General features: G+C 35.9%; 1 long non-coding RNA gene across 1 annotated transcript in view; it reads left to right on the top strand.

Moving 5' to 3' along the window:
- LOC116172106 overlaps positions 1-18,788 on the top strand; it is a 95,991-nt gene that overhangs the window by 65,828 nt on the left and 11,375 nt on the right. The window lies entirely within an intron of this gene.

The following is an 18,788-nucleotide window of genomic DNA, read 5'->3' as shown; positions in this document are numbered from 1 at the left end:
AATACTCCAACCATACCATTTCTAGATCGCGACCCTATACTTTGCACTAATAGTTCCCTGGATCGTATCATTCTGTAACGTTCTCGTATGGGTCTAACGCTCGAAAGATTTAATTGAAATTGCTACCTTTTCTGGAGTCTTCGCAACAGGGGGAGGGTGTCATCTCTGGCGAAAAAATAAACCGTCATTACTCAATATCAATCAATGAAAGCAATTTTATTTAAACGCACTGTCAAATAAACCGAAATTGGATAATCGAACCGGGATAAAAGGCGAAAAATAATACAATTTAAGTCCATAAGCTACCCTAATAAAATAGTAAGTAACAAGTTAACACACCATTCAAATTCAACAAAAAAGTACTACCAAAAAATCAATCCCCCCAATCAACCCTCGTCCAATAAATTTAGCTGCGCAAATAATTTAGGCTAAGAGTCAATAATAAATGATTGATGAACGAGTGAAAAAAGTCCATCAATTGCGTTCATTATATCGTGTAAAAAAATAATACAAAGTCCCGGGGGCGATTTACACGCCGATGTTGCTATACAATAAAAGTAAACGCGAAATGCGCTAATCAAACTCTCCTTTTTACGGAAGGAAACTGTCAATCACATTGTAATACCGATCCGCAATTTTCTTGAATATCGTGGTTGTCCATCTTCGTGTGGTGCTCACCCACGACTGACTTTCTGATGTTGTAATTGTAAACCCTTCACCTCAATTTTCATTTTTCTAGCGGAAGACCATAATTTGTGCAGCACCGTATAATATTTGCTTCACTTTGTGATACGTTAATAGTTACGTTTAAAGGACGAGCGCCGATAAGTATTTTCTTGGGGGTATTAAATTTTTACTTTTACGATATCGTTCCCATGAATTGTTATTGCAAAATACGTTCGGGCTAATTAATGTAGGGAGCATCCGGTTATTGCAGATACAATAAGATTAAATCCGTAACGTGTAAAATAATTCAAGCGAATATAAGAGCGTTCCATGTATTGTTCCCGATTAACAAAGGAATAACAGGAAGACAGGGTATATTTATGTGCAATTTTGGAAGGCAAAGGAAGTTGCGAGCGGGCACGAGGTAGGGCTGGCGGCGAGTGGTCGTTTTCCCGCACTAGTAGCTCAGGAGCGATTATAAATGTAATGCTAACATAAACAAGATAGAGCCTGAGGATAATCGCGTTCGCAGATATGCAAAGCGATCCCGTTATTATAATCCATGATTCGCGTAATTCACGAGGCAGATAGCGTCACCCCTAGCATGGCTATGGAAATTCGCCCCGTTATCAGCAGGAGGAGCAATCTGCGCCCTGACTGATGTTCTCGCACGTGCCGCGACTTATGATTGTCACCAGTCGAAAGGCAAACAAAGCTTGAAACAAATTAACATTCGGGCAATATCCACTACTAAATAATAAAAGGAGAACGTAAATTCGAGCTATCGTGCTCGAGCCAACCGAAACGCAGCCCATTCCATAAACTGCTCATTATTTTGCGGCAAGGTATGAGCAGTTGGCGAACGCTCGCGATGATTTCCTGTGGTGCGTTCTGTGGTATGTTAAAAGTTCGCACCAATCAGCGAGGGTTGCGTCGAAAAATTCGAGTCACGTTTGCAACTGTGCGATATTACATTCGTGAACGAAAAATTAACATCACTCGTTTTATGACTGTTTAAAATTCACAAGAAGGCAGTTGTCGATGCCATGTTAAAAGAAGGTGGCGAAAGCAATATCGCTTAGGTGGCGCACAGATGTGCCTTATTGCGGACTCTTCTCCTTTTAATTTAAACAATCCAGTACATTCTGATGCGGGACCCGACTTCATATGCAAATCACGCGTGTCGTTTAGCTAGAGATCAGTTATTTTATAGCGCTTCCCGAGCTCGGCGATATAAGAATTTCCGATACGAATTTGGGGGATGATAAAACTGAAGCAGCGCGGTACCTGCGCCAGCTCGCAATAACATAAAACAGAAGCAATTCATTTCTGCAGCGCACGCATCTACGATCTTATTACTATTCAATGATGCAAGCAACGGTTATGGCTCCGAAGAAAACACGCAGAAATGGAAATAAACTGAAAACATAAAAATAGATAAGTATATCAAATAAAAATAAAACTTTATTCCATAAAAAAAGAAATACCTTTCAGGAGAAGCTATAACCCATACTCGTCTTGTTTACAAAATAATCATGAAAAGGGCACACTTGAAGTTAAAAGTGTTTTCAATGGATCAATACAATTGTGGAATGCTGCATTCTTTGATCATTTCCTACAAAACCTAATAGTTTTGCGGATCTAGACTGTCGATTTTAGTACAAGTATTTATTTGAAAAAAGAACCGCGGTCCAAGAATTAATGAGAGGCCAATTTCAAACCTCGTTTTTTAAAAACTTTTTACTGTTAGTTCTAAACCACCAATAGTTTTGTGGTATGAATCATCGAAATGGCACAGTTTTAAAATTGTCAAAAAATTTCTAAAGGAGCTGTCATATCTTTCTGGGAATTTGGTTTGATGACAATTAAGCGGTTCCGATATCCATTTAAGCCCCAGTTTCCGTCGTCTGGACAATTTGAACCCTAAAAGTAATAAAGGCGGGTAAGAAGAAGAAGAAATGAACAATAATTAACGAAATCCATAAATCGTCTTTCTTCGCTTAAACATTAAACGCCATAGCAGTTAAAAGTTATATTCCTAATAAAATAAAGTATGGAAATTTAATTTAAAACGCATTTCACAAATAATTTCAATTACAATATTTAAAGTAAATAAAAAATTTCTTCTAGCCTGAAAGAATTGTTGAAAGTTCCCATAATGCAACTTGCATTCCCTCTTTGAATTGCAATACTAATTTTCTGTTTTAAGAATAACGTTGAACGACTGTCGTAGGTTTTATGTTTAATTAACTCTCCTATAGCTTCAATAAATGATATTGCTTCATTACACCATGGTCCAAGGGTTTCGACAGCAAAGGGATGGGATCGAATAAGTAATTATCTGTGACAAGGTCCTTATATTTGTTTAGTTTTCTTTTAGCAGCTTGTTTTGCAATTGTACCCGCTTCTTTGGAAGAGGAGTGAATATATGATGGTGTAAGAGTGTCTGGTACTGTAGCATCCCAGATCAGGATTTTTCCTTTACTCCATGGAATAAGAGTTGAACCATCTACTCGTCTACCATCACTTCTACAGAGACCTGGGGTTCTAAAATAGAAGGAATGTTGGCGGATTGCAGACTTCGGCATATAATGTTATTTAATTCATTATGTCTTACTTGTCTTCCGTTGCTTTTCTTACAACTAAGTCCATGAATCCGATTCCTAGATACTGGTGCACCGCAGATGCATTGGTGTTCACGGCAAATGTCACATCCTATCATTAGGGCAATTGAGATTCTGAAAGAGTTATTATCTAATAGTGTTCCTAGGCATCTGGATGGTAAGGTGTTTAGCCAAAGACTTGACTCTCTTGATTTGGAGGCTAAATGACGGGCTTTATCAGTGTCACTTATAAAAGATAACTCATTGGAAATTCTTTTAGTAGAAATTATATCCCAATTCTTCTGTTTATCAGGAATGGTAGGTGTGCTACTCTCAGATATATTCCAACAATCCAGAGCTTCGTTGTAAAGAGCAATTTCAGCTTCATCAGGGTTATTAAGAATCAGGTTGATGAGAGCCTTATTTGCATTTACTGAACTAAGGAAAGCTGGAAGACTGATATCGGAACATCTTCGAATTCCAATACCTCCCTGGGATACGGGGAGAGACGCCTTTATCCACTGTTCGGGTGAAAGATTGCAGTTGAAAATATGTTCCATTGCGTTTTTTATTTGTGCATCAAAACTATTTGTAATATCTGTTAAAGAAAACAGATCACTGGTCCTAAGTAGATATGTTAACTTAGGTATTGCGAAGCAATTTTTAAGTAAGAAGTATCCTACATGTAACGATGGTTGATTTAAATCCGTGCAGAGTGTCATAATATCGTCAAGTTTCTTGGAGAAAAGGTGTGCGTTATTTCGGGTGAGAGGACATCCAAGTAATTCAAGGTTTTCGTTAATAACCTTAATACCAGGCGACAGTTGGTTAAAATTAGTAACTATTGAACCCTTGTCCGGGTTGTCTTCGTTCAAAAAGTACAGCTCGCATTTACTTGAATTTATGTAGAGACCAATTTTAGCGCATTCATGTATTATTTTTTCAAAGTCAGATAATAAAGTGTTTGGGTCTCCTCCTAGTGTTCCATCGTCCAAAAACCAAACATTAAGCTCAGATTCAAGGGAGCTGATTATTTCCTGAATTACTAGACTAAATATCATTGGGCCGCATGGATCTCCTTGTTGTGCACCTACCTCTGAATGGATAATGTAGTGTCCAAAAGAAAGATTAGATGGAGTTCCATAACATTGAACCAAAAAAGGGTATTACGAAGGGACGATTTTCTTTACTACTGAAAGTATTTCAACCCGATCCACTGAGTTAAAGGCATTTCTGAAATCGATCTTTAGGAGTACTTTGTTTGATTTTGAATTTAAATGGATGAAAGATCTAACTGAATGTACTGCAGCTTCGCATCCTCCTTTGGTATTTACCCCTATTTGAATAGGTTGCAAGAATTCAGCAACTGGTTGATAACAGGAAATGCAGGATATTTTGGCACATAATCTTCTAAGCGTCATTCCTATTGCAATCGGTCTTAAACCACCTCCTTTTTTATTAAGGGCACATAGGTTTGCTCCATAGAGAATTGGCGTGATAGCTGAATTTACTTTTCCAAGAAGCATCAGATTCATAATGTCGCGTAAAGAGGAAAGTAGTCGGCTAGCTGCGTTACCATTTGAAGGCGCTGTCAAATCACGTAGATGTTGAGGACGGAGTGAGTCTAGTCCCGAAGCAGAGCCAGGTGCGAATGACTTGATGGCTGAAGTTATTTCCTTAACATTGGTTTGGTGAGCAAGGAGTTGGTCATCCAAAGATATAGTTGGTTTTATTTTGTTTTCGATTGCTGAAGGATGCTTGTCCAACAGAATTTTATAAATTTCTTCATTAATGGGAGCTATTTGGTCCGAAGAAGAAAGCAATTTGACAGCACCCCTGATGTCACCATCTGAGACTTTGGATTCAACTCGCATTTCCTAATAAAATTGAATTAGGGAACCACGCTCTTAACAGTTTTTTTTAATGCCCAAAAATGATCCACACACAGCCGTTTATATATAAAATTTGTCTGTAAGTGTGTTTGTGACTGAACTGGTTTAGATTCACCATCGGATTTGATCGAATTGTAGTTCTTTTAAAAACTATTTTTCCGTTGATATCGCACTCTGCTATTTCGCGTTTTTAAGAGCGTTTTTAAGGGCGGGCAAATAAATTTAGAGAGCAGACAGGGCGAAATATTAATAATTTGTTGTGTGCCGCGCAGATACCACCCACTAAAGAAATTCGTTTTTGTATTATATTTTTACTCAAAGGATGTCAAAATAGTTATTTATATAACAAGAGCGCGAAGTTCAATTTCGCGCATTGAGACTGAAGGTATTTTGACGAGGCGAAGCCGAGTTAAAATATCAGTCAAATGCGCGAAATAACTTCGCGCTAGCGTTATATACAATATTTTTTCTACAACTGAACCGATTGTTAATTAAATTGCTGTTTAAGTTCAACTTTTTCCCGTGCGCGAAATACTTTTTTTCACTGTTGACGATTTCGCGCACGTTGTCAAGAGCAACCTTACTTATTAATTAACCGATTAAAAATCTAGTACTTCGCGTTTCGAAATCCGTCAGAAAATGACAGGTTTTTTTGACAGTTGTAGAAAAACGATATTTATTCATGAGTTTTCTTGGGTAACTCGATTGCTGAATATTTTTGGGGAAAAATGTCAAAATTGTACCTATTTTTCTGGGAAGAAGGCCTCGACCGACCTTCGGATTTTCGCATTATGAAAGCTTATGGGTTCCAGATGTGCAACTATTAAAAATTAATTTTGGCATCCATTTATACCATCGTATCGATTTTAAAAGTAGTCTGTCCTTCGGCCTATGTAAATAATTTGGTAGCATAGGTACTTAACGGTTAATTGATTTAATATATAAAAATAACAAGCACATTTTCGAAAGCTTTTCATCTTACGCCAACTTCTTTAGTTACTTTCGGTTTAGTGGATCGGGGGAAAATAAGTGTACAGGCAGGCGAAGTGATGATCATTGAGATCGGGTTCCTAAGGATCCAAAACGAAGATTTCTATCATAAAAGTTGGAGGTACTACCTCTCTTATACCTGTACTACGTATTGCAGGTGGTAAAAAGATAATTAAAGTGATAACATACTATTGTACAGAATATTCCAGACATCGAGGCGCCATAAAAGATTAGTCATTTCCGATAAAGAACCACGCAATCTTTCCGAAGCGTCCTTGAACACTCCAGAACATTTGAGAAAAAATTTTGTTTTCTATATAAGAAAAACGAACTGTGTTTCGAGTTCAGTTCCAACTTCGATGTGCTTGTGTTATGTTATAAATGAGAAGTTAAAATAATAATTACTGTTATAAATTAATCAATTCCAAAAAATAAAGTAGTTACTCAAGAAAATGTATTCATTTTATTGATCAGTATACGGGAGTTAAAGTGGCGTAATTACCCCATGGGCTATGGGGGTGGGAGGATATAAAATGCGCTGGACTTATAGAAGGATTTTAGTACGCGTTCTATATCCTCCAGGTTTTTTTGAAGACCATACAAATTCTATAAAGGTCCGGAAAGTGCATACTATATACAGTGTCAAGTAGCCATCCTAAAGTAGGAGAAAGCGTGAGCGGATGCGAACCGCAATGAATCGCATCCCAAATGAAAATCAGTAGTTACTCGCCTCAATGCACCACGCCATCACAACTCGATTATAAATATTTTTTTCTACAACTGTCAAAAAAACCTGTCATTTTCTGACGGATTTCGTAACGCGAAGTACTAGATTTTTAATCGGTTGATTAATAAGTAAGGTTGCTCTTGACAACGTGCGCGAAATCGTCAACAGTGAAAAAAAGTATTTCGCGCACGGGACAAAGTTGAACTTAAACAGCAATTTAATTAACAATCGGTTCAGTTGTAGAAAAAATATTGTATATAACGCTAGCGCGAAGTTATTTCGCGCATTTGACTGATATTTTAACTCGGCTTCGCCTCGTCAAAATACCTTCAGTCTCAATGCGCGAAATTGAACTTCGCGCTCTTGTTATATAAATAACTATTGTGTAAACTACAGGTGGGTGTCATTTCTCTAGGTCTAGGCTGAAGCAATGCCGAAGATGAGAGCAAGCCACCCCTATAGTGAGGAAAAATACATGTTGTTAACGTAATTTCGGTTTAATAGCAGTCGGGGCGTCAAATAGACAGAAATGGAAAAAGTTGATGAATTGCCATTGTAAATTTAGTTAATTATTGTAAAGTTAGTAATTGTTTAGTTCATTTAATTCTATTTTCTGTCTAAAATGCATAAATAATGGAACATGCAATTGAATTTAAACTAAATCGTAAGGTCTAATCTTGTCAGGAGTTTGTTAAAAAAAAGTTTTATCGAAAAAGGCAGAAGTAAGGATATGTGGGCAGCCAGAGAAAAACGAATATGAAATTGGGTGTACACAAAAATTCAAATTCACCATCATAGCCATATTGAATGAGCAAGATCTAGTTACCCGTGGATGTTTTGTTGAGAAATGAATGTAAAACATTTGATTTTGAAATTTTTTCTGTAAATTTATGTAAAAGCACTCGTCATTATTTTTCTTGTTTTGCCCTCTCTATCTCATTTCGTAAAAAACCAATATGACGCCCATAAGAAATACGAAACTAGTACCTTTGAGCTTCTAAATCTATCGTGTTATGGCAATGCTGGTAACTATTGAGATTCTCCGAAAAAAGAGCCCATAGAACGCGCTAACGGGAACCGTTCATTTCCGACGTGTAAAATTGACATGTTCAGTTTTCCAATGATATCTCAGTTATTTTCAAAGATTTTTCAAACATTTCAGATGCGTTTTTTAGTCACAAAGAGGGACCACGTTGCTCCCATTTACTCTACACCGTTACGAAAATCCCAATAGTGAGCCATGAGTTTGAACCACCCTGTACAGTTACATATTTCTTTGAAGCACGTCAAATTCGATAGCTCAGTTACTAAGGCCGCCGTTTCCCAATTGTAACGGTCGATAACGCGGGTTCAACATAAGCGCCTGCGTTTTTTCACAAGGCCTTTATTAAATTTATGCGAACGCTTGTACTAATTAGTATTAACGATGTTCGAGATCGTTTATAATTGTGTACTGCTGTCTGTTTGTCCGTATGTCTATCTTCCTGTCTGTCTGTCCGTGTGCGTAACTTACAAACGTCCGATCGCTTTGAAAATTGGTACACATGTTCTTCAGTATATAAGAAAGGTCGCTATTGTTTTTCAGTTACGTAGACTAACGGACCAAAAAGTTACTGCCCGAACCTCCAACAAAGGGTTATTCTTTTTTATAATTCTTGTTACAAGGACCATATGAATGCCCGGTTTTCTGTATCAGTAAATATTTCTTAAACCTATATGCAGATGCAAAAAAAATATTGCGCATGCGTATCCCAACTTCTGTATTTCTGCAATCCAATTTTTTATTTATGAAGATATTTAAATTAAATTTTATATGTAGGCATCTCGAGTAAAAGAAAAACTAATGCCGAATCAAAAAATTTTGCTTTTCGCATGCGTAATCCTGTTTTTTGTTTGTTACGATATTTAAGTGAAATTTCGTATGTATAGGTATCTCGAATAATGGTTATAATATATTATATTATATAATATATTAGTCAGGAAAATAACACATTACTGGCAAGGAAATATTGCAGTACGAGGCACCTTTGATTCCGAGTCAAGTAATGTAAATTAAGTGACAAGGTTTGTATTAAATTGTACCCGAAATCGTATTTTAATATTAAATTTCAATTTTTATATAGAAATTTTGAAACGTAGTCTGCTCTACCTCTGTCATAGAAATTTCCTGACAATAAGTAGACATGAAAATGAAGGTTTCAGGATGATTTTGGGTAAAAGTAAAACTAATGCCAATTCAAACAATTTGTTTTACAAGCTATGCTGATCTGGTGGGACAGAATCAACCCCTTAAGGTGTGTTATAAAAATGATGGATGCATGAAGATCTCGAGGATCGTTCGGGGTTCAGTTGTATCGGATTTTTTTAATTAAAAGGAACGATCATAGTTATAATGACTCACGTCTAAAATATATTAAGGGATAACTTATACGAATCAACACGCGGTTTAGCGGTAAGGGGCAATTTGAGGCGAGACGGAAGCTTTTAACTAGTAGTCACTTCTGTCGGCACTCACCAAGTGCCGAATTGTAATTTTGTATGTTAATTGTTTGGTTTCATTGGGAGTCATAAAAAAAATAGTGTACATAACCTTCTTAAAAGCGATCTTTTACACTTGATGTTTCTGTACTTGGTTTGAACAGAAAAAGTTTTTTATGTAGCTCAGTAAACTGCGATTACATAACATCTGAATGCGCACACAAATTATTTCAAATAAACCACTTTGAGTGAACATCCAAATTTGATAAAATATTTTATTTTAAACGTAAGACTTCTAAATTAGGAAATTATATTATTAGCAATAGTTAAAATATATCCATATACCAAATACATTTTGTTGTTTCTCCAACCAAATTTGCTTTGCTCTTAAACATACTTTGCGATCAAAAATGAGTTGAGTCACCTTTAGAATTTTTGTTTAGTTTTTGTTGAAATCGTACTTACCTTGAACTTCCACCCATTTTTGATCGCCCGTTGTAAAGGATGTATTTAAGGCTCGCCATTTTTGTTGTTTAGTCAATTTTGGATTCGATTATTTCATGTTAAAAAAAACCCAGATTCGATATTTCGAAAAGTCATTTTTCCTATATTCTTTCTATAGGAATCTAAAAATAACTAATCGACCACAAAATCTACGAACTATGGAAATGCTAAACGCATTTGTCATTAACTATTCAATATAACACAAATTAGATAAAATGGTTTAAAATTTTAAACTATTTTGAAATCCATAGTTAGTTCCTACTATAGATTATAAAGATCGATCTTGTTTATTGATTGTTTCGTAGATAGTACAACAGCTGCTAATGTAAACAAAAATAGTAGAATATACAGGGTGCCCATTATGTATGGAATGTAGTATATATGTCGGTAAAATGTTCTATATGAAAATTGTTTAACATTTTAGTTCCCATAATAACGCCCCATTCAATTGTTTTTATTTCAGAAAACAAATGAGTAACGAAAAACCATTGAATTTTTGTAAATGGCAGTGCACCTTTTCATTAGGCTCATTTGATAGAGTTGTTTTTTCTCTTTTTGATGATATAACATGTTAGTACCCTTATTCAAGAAAATTTTTCAAAAAAATTTATTAAAATTAGATCAATAACATTAATACAGATATCAAAATAAAACAAATGAAGTGTACGTTTCTTATTAAACCTTGAAGACAAAACGAAATTAGCAGTAAAATGGTTTTCATCGCAATGAATGTTCAAAATGTTCACCATTAACTGCAAAGCAGTGGCATAACCTATCACAAAAAGGTCGAAAAAAAATTAATTTCTTCTACACTGGTACTAACGTGTTACGTCATTGAAATGCGCCCAATGAAAGTGTGTTATTTAAAAAAAACAATTTTTTCGTTAAGTCATAACAACTTTCATATAAGCTAATTTTGTATACAGTCGATATTTACCGCGATATCTATATTCCATACATAATGGGCACATCAATATGTATTCGTAGTATGAACATAACGGTAACGATTATTGAGCACTAGAACACACCAGTTGGCCCCTGACTGTACCAATTGGCCTTTCTGGCTGGGTATGAGAAAACAAATTGTCTGATCTTCAGCAATTAATAACAGAAGATTACGTGACATCTGTGAAACAAATTAGATCGGTTGATGGTATCGCAGTGTGCATCCCCATCTGTTATTGGTGGTTTCTCGATATATATGAGAAGAAATCAGAGTAAAAAATTTTGTTCACTCTATGGTAATCCAAAAAATAGCAATTGGCAGTACCCACTTGCCCTTTGAGTTTTTGATCACTGTATAAGAACACAAAATTTATTTGAAAATTACTCTATCAATTAAGTAGAACAAAATTTTGTATTGGCAGCAATAAATAGCACAAAATTAGCACAAATTACAGGTACATTTTTGTATTTTATTGAATGAGTAGGTACTGCCAACTTCACGGACCTGCGGTTATTCAAAAAGGCAATCCCCTTGAAAATTGATTAAAAAATCCTGTAATAAAATTAAAAGCTTAAATCTAGGTACATCGGTAAAATCTAAATCCTTGTAGTTTAACACTTTAAATTTCAGTTATAATTTGGGAAAATATGATAACGCATCCCTTCCCCATCGCCGCAATTGAATTTTAAGGAAGTCACTCTATTTTTAATACTTTACTATTTATTTTTGTATGTGTTCACCTCTACCTTCAGTGTCACCATCAACGTCCGGACACTAGACGATGCTCTCATTTCGTCAACAGTGAGAAATGTTGTTATTTTACCGTGCAAATCCACAAACGGTCTGTTTTACGATGCATGTCTGCGAACTGAAATAAAACTTTCCAAATCTTTTAAGTAGATCATTTATATTCGTCAAAGAAAAAAGTACCATCATTACGATCTATTAATATGAGCGGAGTTACTAGTTTAATATAAACCAAATTTCCCTACTTTGTACTTTATGGCCATATTTACCGTTAATATTTAAATAAACCATACATTATTCCGTCAGCGGACATTTAGACTAGCATTTTTCTGTCACATTTACAAAATTGTTTTCCCATACAGTATATAAAATATGTATATGCTGTATGTATTTATTATTCTTGTTGCATGACTCGTGCGTGTATTATTTTGAACATACGCCCAACCAATTCATAATAAACGACTGGCGTGATTGACGACAATTTAACGTCTTCCAGTAATGAAGAGTGCTTAATCAGCCGGAGAAAGCTTCCCGTCCTTCCACCGGAAATGCATGTATGGGTTATGACTGTACGGATCAGGGGGTCGAATGATACTTTATGTTTGTTTGGATATTTCGATCTTATACTTCCGTGAATAAGTTATAATTCAATGAGACGACATACTATAGCAAAATGCCTTCCGGAGTCACTCAATCGAAACGACTACCCTCGATTTTTTTGCTCTAAAGCGGTTTATTAATACATTGGTAATGAAACGTGCAGGTGCTCATGCATGTACAGTTGGTTAACATCCCCAGTCAGGCATATTTAGATTTTCGTACTTATTAAAATAAGCTTTCAAACGTTAAAAGGTTTTGGGGTTAAGCTGGGGTTTCATCATAATAATCTGTCATAACATACGCAGCCCTTCATATCCGAAGATCAAGTGCGGCTCTAGAGTTATATTCCGGGGACCCCTTCCGTATATGCAAAGGAGTTTGGATAATTTTTTGCGAAACCATCACCCGCGTTAATTATGAGAGATTTTATCGAACGTTGTACTTCTTTTAGAATTCGCCCTTTTTTTTGACAGAGATATATTCACCTGTGAAGATTACAGTAGCTTTTAACGAAAAGTACGGAAGGTTTCTGTTAAATGTGTTGAATTCGATATGTTCATTTATCGCCCCCATAAAAGTGATGAAGTACAGAGCAAAACATGGCCCAGTTTGTTACTCTTGGCATCTATACGGCAATACTCGCTTATCTGTAATTCTCCATTTCGTCTTCAACTCGCGTGGATGGCAACGTAACGCGCCAGGAAAGTGCGAATTTATTCATAGACTCGCATAATGAGAAACTGTAAAAATGGACATTTTCAACGGCGTGACGGTTTTATGTTTTGATAAGGGGAATAACATGCCATTTTTCCAGCCACGCTATAACGATGCTCTAAGGGCTCCTACCACTCGAGATATTTGCAATGTGCGTTTCGGAATAACGACATCAACATGCGAATTTCGCCTGAACCGAAATAAAAATTTTACGTCCAGTAAACATCGTTAACATAACTTGTGCGTTGCGAGATATTAGTCTTCTAATGACCGACTTTATTAGATAACTTAACAGTTTTTATTCGTAATTTACGGTTAATACTTCTTTACAAAAATAACGCTAATGCTTTCGCACGACATTGTGTTGTCACACGTAAATAACACGAACCGTTAAATCCAGGAATATTGTGATCGTCCAAATATAGGGATCTTTACAGGCATCTTTATGCCTATTGCCGCATGACGTTATTATGGCATCTCGACAGTAAAATCTTATCTTTCCCCAAAAAAGAGAAATTTAGAGTTTTCTTGGGTTTTATTAAAAAGAGCACGTTTGAAAGCATCAACACGTGTTGTCATAATCACGATTTAGTTTATACGAAGCTGCCCGTGTCGCACTTAATTCTGGGGTGAAATGACTCACCTTAAATCGTATGTAGAACGATTTTGATACGTGAAGAAATAACTCTAAGCCGGGGTATGCCGTCAGTTCCAATCGGTACACGTGATTGCGTGAGACAACTGAAATGGAGTATCCAGAGGTGGACAACTTCGACAAAAGATTCCTGATTTCCTAACATTCAGTTAAAATCCTTATAAATATGAAAGACACGAAGGTCCCAATCAAATTTTGTCAATTCAAATGAAATCGTTACTCAAATTTTGTTTTTAAATGAATATTGGGATAAAGATTGGATCCCAAATTGGGAGCCAAATTGACACATAATTGATTAATAAAGATAAATTACATCATGAGAATAAAATCAAATACTAAACAAAACCTGTAAGAAAAACTTAAAGCTAACAGTGCCTTTTTAAAAACATACACCCCGTTTGCAAAACGGCTAAGTAAATCGAAAAAAAAACAATTCAAGAGATTTCAAAAAAATAATTAACAGTTCAGTTAATTAAAATCCAACTTATCGCACAGAGCTGACAACTTTTAGAACTCACTTTTATTTAACACACAACTTTGGTTTGATGGTTAACAAATTATTGTAATAGCTGATCGGGTGATAAAGTTTTAATTACACAACCCTTTAGCAAAACTGGACCAGGAGTTTGTCTTCGGAACCGCATGCGTAACAGCATAAGCTTTTACAATCGACCCAAAAACAGCATCGTTTATTTTTATTTAACGGAGAGACCATCTCCATTCATAAATGTCACATCGTTGTTTCCCGGCGATACTCGAAACTCTGCTCCGTCGCCCGAATTGATAACCACGTCCCTTTTATCTCGAACGTGTTATTGTTATCACAGAACCAATTTACTTTGGTTCGATAAAATCTTTTCACTAACTAACCTGACTAAATTACAAATCGGTGTATAAATAATTATTTTAAGATTTGTTAGTCAAAAAATATGGGTGACCAAAAATACACGTGGATTACATCAAGCAATAGAGTTTGGTCTGTTTTCCAAGAAAATTGGGCATAAATAAATAATGATTTTGAAATCTATTGGGTAAAGGTATGTTCGTAGATAAAAAACACATATATAATTTCTTGGGCATCAAGCAATGGAGTTTGGTGTTTTTCCAAATTGCTCAATTGTTTATTAAATTAAAAGTCGCTAATGTATGAGTATTAAAAAACAAACGTTTTTACAACTGAAATTTTAGAGATCGATAAGGGTGTCACGATAGATTCCAACCGAAAACGAATAACAAGATTTTGTTCACCACCAACATGCAGGGACCCGGACCTAAATGAAATATCGGTTCCGGTTCTGTTTATATTTAAGCGAAAATATTTGTAACGGTTCGGGTCCGGTTTCGGTTCTAAAAAGAAATAACGGTTCGGTTCTGTGCATTTTTTTCGGTCCATAAGGGTTATTTTCGATTCTAGTTTTTCAGAAAGTATGGCATTCAAAAAATTCATTATAACAACGTGATTTGTTAATTAATAGGTGTGAAAAAAAGTCATGAATACCAAAACGTGACATATCGTCAGTGTAGCTAATTTATAACGACAAGCCTTCTAGATTTTTAGAGGTATATTGGAGTTGATCAGTTGACACGAAAAAGGATGGAGGAGATCATAATTAAAAGCGTTTCCTTTAGGGAAACTGAAACCAAGATTCTTCTTGTCCGTAATCGATTGGGAAATAAAGCTGACAGGAGAGTAATTATTTGCACAACTAGAGAAGAAAGTGGAGTTTTTCAACTCGAGTTCAAAGTTTGACACTCGAGCGTAAACGAGTGTGTCAATTAATTGAGAGTTGAAAAACACTTTTACACATAATGTTTTCTGAAACTACAACCAAAATTGAAAAATTATCGTATACAATAATGAAGTTTGACCCAAAACAATCTACGTAATTTTTGTTTTTTACTTTCATCACTAGAGAGGAAAATCACATTTTCTTCACAGACTAAAGTAGTTGTTTCCAAAATAGTTTCATAAAAAAAATCAACATGATTATCACCGTTCAGCAAAAAGGTCAGGAAGTGCTATCTCTTATGAAGTGGTTAAAGAAGTAATATTTAATCCCTAGCAACTGCGACAGGTCAACGGTAGCCAGAGTAGAGTAGTTTACAATGTATGTGCATCTGAACAGTAGAAGTCGGAAATATTGTTGACGAAGTCAGTGAGAGAACCTAGAATGTTTTCATAAAACATGACTTTAGGTTGTTTTGAAATTTCTCCTGCCATTTTAATTTAGTTTGATCCAAGCAAGATCTATAAAAGGGGGTACTGTAATGGGAGCCCGCTGCATAGTCGAACATACTTCATTGAATTTTCTGTATTGCAATTGTTTTGGAGTTTCCTCGGTTTTCCGTTTAGTATAGTCGCGATCTTCAACATTTTATCTATATATGATTAACTATATATAAGGTAAGTAAAGAGTCTCGAATAAGGTTGATTGCATTGAGTTGATGTCTTTGATAAAATTTTCGGTTCCGCATCATGCTACTCGGAATGTTACTACGTTTTATTGCAAGAGCGCCTGGACTAATTTAATGTTAAATGTTAAATGTCGCCGATGTTTCACTTGTGTAGTACATTCAACAGAATTTCTCGGTATGGCGATATACATTTCATTACCCTTAGGGAGTTAAAGGAATTGCTAATTGTGAAATACGATACAATACATTAGTAGTTTTTCATTTGTTGAAGTGCTTGGTGTGCTCCAAGCTGTTGTTTTGTCTACTACATCTAGAACGGAATCAGGTTTTCATTTTTATATATGTATTCACGTGAGCGGAAATGGTGTAGAGTGTCTTGCGCTGTATCATTCTGTAACCGTTTATACCGTGGAGAAAGGACCTAAAACAATCCCGATTCTTCGCCGTATCTGTTTCTTTGTGGTCTCGTACAGACTGCAGCTCTTTTGTTTTAGGGAGGGGGGGGGGAGTATTTTTTATGTGACTCTTGTTTTTATTAGGGGAATTTTCTAAAGAAATTCCACTTATGTGATGGATGAGTTTGTCCGTCCGTATGTCTGTCCGCCTGTTCCTCATCTAAGTCGGGAACAAAAAGAGACAGCGATGTCAAACTTTCGCTAATCGATTTTTAGGGGAAGGATCAGTGCTAATGAATTTGATTTTTTTCTTGTATTCGTGTGTTATGCCAGGTTGTTTTCCGTGTTGGTTTTTCCCGGCCTTTTCAGGTGCAATATATTTCATTTTTCTTCTCTTTTCTTATTCGCAAAGGTCTTAATTTTATTCAATTCCCTTCCCGATTATGTCTCACGTTCCAACACACAAAAGAACCGAAATCCATCTTGTGATGATGTGACAGGTGACAGTGTTACACTGCGTCCCGCCCAGTTGCTCTGTAGGCACGGCTAAGCAGCCTTGAGAAGTTGCCTATACTACCTTCGCACCTCCAGATGCAGTACGGCATGGGGTCCTTATGGAGGAAATGATCTTTTACTAATTACTAATTAGCGTCATTCTTCGATAACGCTATCCTTGTTCCTCATCGTAATGATAGCACACGGACGTATGATAGAATTGGGTAAGTATTACGACACAACTCCTTGAGCTGTCCTTGTGACGTTTGCTAATAATAATAAGTTTGGCAAGCATATACTGTATGTCCATAAGAACCATACTGCATCTGGACGTGCAAAAACGCTATAGTGTGAAGTGAAGGGGCATTAATTCAAAATGGCAGTGTGTGGGGGTTTTGTTTTCCTGGTACAAGGGGTCCTAGGGCTTAAGCTGCTCAAACAACCCTTTATTAATAGCCATTTTTCAAACCCCAGAAAAACTCAGGCAAAATTGCAAAACTTTACAATTTTAGATGTGCCGGGCGCCTATAGGTCATCTACTGTAATTAAAGATTAATTTAATAATTTATATATAACAAATTTATTAACAACAAATTCTCTGATTTAGTAGGTATATTCGACATTTTGTCGGTCTATCTGTCTCTCCGCCTGTCCTCCATCTAACTCAAGAAGGAAAACAGATAGCGATGTCAAACCTTTGCCAATCGATTTGTACGAGTTCAAGGATCAGTGCTATTGAATATGAGCCGGATTTCCGAATACGAGCTGAGTGGCAAAAAATTTCCCTCATACCATATGCCATTCTTCGTATCTTGTTTAAATACGTCTTGTCACTTTTTAAACACCCGATTGCTTTTTTTTGTTTGTTAATTTGTTTATATTTAAAATATGTGAATTAATTTCAGATGGAAGCGTTTTAATTTTTATGTCTATATCTCAAACGGTTGGAAGCGTTGGTTCAACCTTTAATAGCGACGCTGTATACAATAACTGCAGAAAGCCATACATTCCATTCTTCTGCATGCCATCCCAACAACTAAATTCACTGCCTTTTATACTGGACCGTCCATCCCATTCCCGTTGCATGGTTTCTAAAAGTATAGGTTTTAAGTAACGCAAAATCGGCGGTATACGATGTTGCATGGTATTTAGAAACACTCTTTGAACGCTATTACAAATTGTTCTTAAAAGGAAAAGAAATTCGACATTCAAATGGTGACGAGAGCAGTGCTACCACATAATATTTGTAACAAAAGATTATTTCTTTAACAGTTTTTAAAATAATATATAAACAGTAGAAAAATGTTGTAAGTTACACGACCTAAAAACTCCATGCTACAATAACGCTCGTTACGCTATTAGCGGTTGCAAATAACTGACCCGTTTAATTAAGATGCAATATCTTCTAAATATATTATTATTTGCAACCGTGTTACAAAACTATCACTTTTTTTTCTGTTCAATGGCCTAGCAAGCAGGACTATCAATCGAAATGACGATTTATTGCATATAGGAGTGCTTGACCGGAAACTGAGAAAGCTGTTTTCGTATCCTCGATCGAGGAGTGTTTTTTGCGAGGAATTTTGGTGTATATCGTAAGAAAAATAGAGAAGTAATAAAATATAATCTGCGTATAGAAAAACTGACTGGTCCGATGTAATGTGGTGATGCTTACATATGTATAAATGTGTATAAAGCTACCGATTGTGTCGCTGTGTATATGCAATCAATTTCGCTATTATTTGGAAGGGAAAGTTCTCTGGAGAATACTGACCATTTTAAAGGACGCACTTCGTAAATAGATATTCCATGCTGACCCTCTTAGCTTGCAGCCATTCGGCAAGTATTACTTTCTTTGATATATGAGATAGCTTTTCCGAATTGGAATTCGAATTCTCTCGATATATTATAAACATCTACGACAACAAATAAACACAAAACTTTAGGAAATTGCATCGGAT

The sequence above is a fragment of the Photinus pyralis genome, unplaced genomic scaffold (genome assembly GCF_008802855.1).
Source record: "Photinus pyralis isolate 1611_PpyrPB1 unplaced genomic scaffold, Ppyr1.3 Ppyr1.4_LG5, whole genome shotgun sequence".
NCBI classification, from domain to species: Eukaryota; Metazoa; Arthropoda; class Insecta; order Coleoptera; family Lampyridae; genus Photinus; species Photinus pyralis.
Note: the sequence above shows the minus strand (reverse complement) of the source record. Positions and strands in the feature narration are given on the sequence as shown.